This window comes from Dermacentor andersoni, chromosome 8 (assembly GCF_023375885.2).
Source record: "Dermacentor andersoni chromosome 8, qqDerAnde1_hic_scaffold, whole genome shotgun sequence".
NCBI classification, from domain to species: domain Eukaryota; kingdom Metazoa; phylum Arthropoda; class Arachnida; order Ixodida; family Ixodidae; genus Dermacentor; species Dermacentor andersoni.
The window spans coordinates 154,972,307-154,976,523 of NC_092821.1; the positions used below are offsets into that span (position 1 = coordinate 154,972,307).

At 43.3% G+C, this 4,217-nt stretch overlaps 1 pseudogene; it reads left to right on the forward strand.

Annotated features, from left to right (window-relative positions):
* Nucleotides 1-3,538: 3,538 nt before the first annotated feature.
* On the forward strand, nucleotides 3,539-3,717 carry LOC140213052 (U2 spliceosomal RNA; annotated as a pseudogene).
* The last annotated feature ends 500 nt before the right edge of the window (nucleotides 3,718-4,217 follow it).

Sequence of the window (4,217 nt, forward strand, 5' to 3'; positions counted from 1 at the left end):
TTAATAATGAGGAACATGTGCTTGACGTGAGAGTCTCTCAGTCACAGTGACGTACTCATGTACAATCTCACACACTTGCTTCAGGGCTATGCCAAGGGTACTTGCCCAAAAGATAGAGTGTTAATCACCAAGAGAGGAAGACCCACACGCGATAGGGGCTGCTCTAAATAGGTGTTTTTTTTTTTTCGGAATTATATTTTCGGCAAAAGAGGAGGAAATGGTAGAAGAGTACGCATTTGGGCTGCTTGGTTCACGATTACGAGCAGTAAACAGCGCTCAGCAACAGGACGAAGAGAGGGACACAGACCACAGCGCTGCGCCGCGATTCTATATCCCCACATGATGCACAAAGGTTCGATGGTGCGAACCCCGCACCCACTCATGTTCAGATTTAGTTGCGGTATTCGACACCGTAACAACGTAATTGAAACTTCGCATTGCCAAGAGGGGCAAGACTGGACATTCCAGCGGAACGCTCAATGTTCGTAATCTGGTGCAGCAAGGAGCGGCTCATCTTCTCTACCGAGGTCTTGTTGTCGCTTTCGGAATCTTGTTACCGCTAGCACAGAGTAAGTATGGGTATAAAAAAAACTCACCGGCCCACCAAGCGCTGCCTTTGCCAAGCTGTCTGCCATCTCACCAAGTGCTAGTCCACGATGACCAGGAATCCACAAAAACCGAATTTCTTTAACATGATGGTGTTTTGTGTTTGTGGGATGCCTGGTTTCTTGTACACTCCCATGTAATGTGGTATAATGCCCTGGACTAGGGGCCCATCCATGGCTGAAGAGGACCCAAGCTTCAAGAATGAAGACTTCGGCCTCGACCCGCTAAAACCTTAAAAGAGTCAATAAAGTTTTCCATTCCATTTCATTAACATGATGGGGAGTAAAAAGTGTAGCGATCGGTGCCATAGTGAATTATTGATGCGTTCTAGCGACATAAGAACTGACAGGCAGTCCGCGAACAATATTAGCTGCCACACATTTTTCGGAATCTTGCATACGGCCAAGCATATGGCGATGAATTCGGCCACATAAATTGCAGTGTAATTGAGAAGACGAATAGCAAAGCTTCATAATAGGGTTCGAGAGCAAATGCCTATCGCTGATTTCTCATTTTTTGTGAGGCGTCAGTGGACACTACATTGTATGAGGGAAAATATTCGAGACACTCATTCAAGAGTCCGACTAGTGTCTCTTTGGCTGGGTATTTAGCATCGTTAAAAAGAAGTTATCAAACTTACGAGTATTACACGTTTTTATTGAAGCGACGTGCGCATTGAACTGATCGTAGGTTAATGTTTTTATTTGCTAAAAGACTGCTTAAACACGACTTGGGGAAGTTTGTATCTTGGCCACATAGAATCAAAAATACAGATAATATACATCTTTTCAAGCTACCTTCTCTAGTAATAAGGCTAGGTAAAAAAAAAAAAAAAACGTCGAGAAAGGGAAGTTGCGTACCGAGTTGGCCAGCAAGAAAGCTGCGATGGTGCATTAAGGTCAGCACCATTGCATAAGTGATCTAAGTAATCATTAGTCTAACTAACTGTAAGTAATCCTTAAACAACTGAATCACAATTTTGCAATAGTGAGCCGTGAAATGTACGGGGTCATACACTTTTAGGGGAAAGGCATCATCAGTATCCAAGACGGTATATTTTCAACGTTTCTTCTACTTCGTTTTGATGATGTCGATAAATGAACAGATAGTTTTCTGAAATCTTGCTAAACATCAGCTGCTATGAGCTCTTGAATACTAATGAGGTGTTTCCCCTAATTGTCGCCGACCCTGTACATGAGAGCACATGAATTTTGTTTTGTGTCGTTTGCGGAGCTATAAAACGCTTTATATGACACAAAATATATTTTGTGGGACCACCCGTGGTCCCTCGTTGATGCGGCGTTCTACTGTGAAGATGGTCGCTTTTTCATATACTCTCTTATGGATTTTCTAAACGAGCCGCCGAAAGTGCTTGTCGCAGCGATTACCAACTATGAGCTTACGAGTTACATCACCACAAAGCTTCTCTCATTGATTTACTGCAGCTTGTGCAAATTATAACTTGCATTTTCGACCCTTTCATTTCTGCAACGAAGTAACAATCAAGCAGTTTAGTGGATGCAGGAAAATACAATTAATTCTTCGTGTACCAGTTTGCATCTCCCAAGTCGTATCAGGGCAGTAGTAATGTGTCAGCAAGCCTTCCATTGAATAGAAAAAAAAATTGCATTATATTGTAGTGACAATTAATACCAACAGCCACATCCCCTTCCAAAGGAAACTCAGCAGAACTTTGAGAAATCTCAGATAAAGCACAAGGCTGTGAAGGAAAAAACTATATCTATTAACCCAAGAAAAATTGTATAAATGAAAGCTCACAGTGTACACGCGTAAACAAAATAGGAAACGTCACCAAACTTTTCTGGGTTGCTACATTTCAACAAACAATACATTTAGCTTTGGAACAATACCTTACCAATTCCCGCAGCTTACGATTAACTTTGGCCTGCATAGCTCAAACAGCCGAATGCCGCACCTCCTTAACAGCAATAAGAATTTAATAAATCAAATAGGCGAGGTTATTCATCACTGCATTTGAAATGTTTTCTGAAGAACAAATACTAGGTTGAGTTTGAAAATAAAGCTTCTTTATTGCCTTTTACTTATGTACCAAGTCATATATTGTTTCGATGTGTCAATTGCTGAAGTGATATATTTTTACTGTTGCCCTGTGTTTAATTTGAGTTTTGCGTCAGAGTAACAGATGCTGTGTTTTCTAATTCATTTGCATTTGGTCATTGCTGCGGAGCACTGAACGTAGGGTCAGCTGCGATGAGCACATTTAGTAGCGCTTTACCTTTCGCTGTTTCTGCGTTGCAGAAAAGCACAGAACTGCTGTAAATAAAAAAAAAATCTGCGCCATTCCACTCAGTGAAAGCGGATGACCAGCGAAGCTTTGTATGTGGGCTCCTTAATCGCCAGCTGTCCATTGCCGTGCATCAAACGCTTTATGCACATAAATGGATAGTCAGGCGGGACTAGTTGCTCCTCGACGATGTTGAGCCTTGGAAGATGATGATGTACCGGGGGGTTATACATACCCATGTATTGTTGCAAAACGCGGCTCGACACCTTTTACTAATGAATCCCGGCACGCTGAACAGACACGCACATCACTGAGCTCCTATGGCACACGCTGCTTCACCGTAACCAAGGCGACCGTGTGTTAATTGGTCGACTTCCTGCAGTGCAGTAATGGTTGTGAGGTCACTCGAAACCCACAAGCGGTTACACACAGCACAGGCCACACAAAATTGGTCTCCTATAAATTCCTTCTGAAACCTGGCCGTTGCTCCGGTGAAACGTTCCAAGTTTTGCGGGATCGGGGCGATATGGACGGTTCGCATTTCTTTCCACCAAGCGGTCCTGACGGATAGCATGCGTACGGGACTGCCACCACGGGAGAGTGGAAGGAAGGGAAATACGCAAGCACTTGGAATGCCGAGAAAGAGAGGGCGTTGCGAACGTAGACATAGCCGACGCGGGTCAAAGTGCAGTATCTGTTGTTATCAGTTTAATATCTGATACGGGTTGTATTTGGACCCAAGATATTAAACTTATTTTGCAAGTTGGAGGAGTGCTTGAAGCCTGCTTCACCTTCGCCATACGTCGGACCGGTATTGCACTATCTTCGGTATCGGCCCACCCTGGGGAGAAATTCTCGACCTGAACGGCTCGATAGACGCACGCAATTTTTTCCAAGACCTAGCCATATACAGCTTCGCTGTAAAAATATAAGACCAGAATGTCTAGTGCATTGGTCTTGCCTAGAATTTTAATTGGTTTCCTTGACACGTGTGTCTTTGATCTCTGCGTCAAGGTATCAGTTGTTTTCGTTTTTTTTTTTTTTTTAACGTAGAACCTTAGCAGCGCATGCATGCACTTCAGCAATCTGACCCAGAACAAAGCAAACAAACAGGCACAGTAAGCTAGTCGAGCAATTCAGGGATCACGACAACGTGCGCCGACAATCTACAAACGCCACCTCTTTATCTGTGAAGAGTAGCGAAGGATCACTCACGCTTGAACTTTTGCCCTGTTTCTTGATTTCAAACCACTCCATTCGTATGACGTAATAGTATACTTCACTACACGTTTATTAGTGCTGTTTGCATCCGTATGAGTGATCCCCGGCCAACTAAAATCAAACT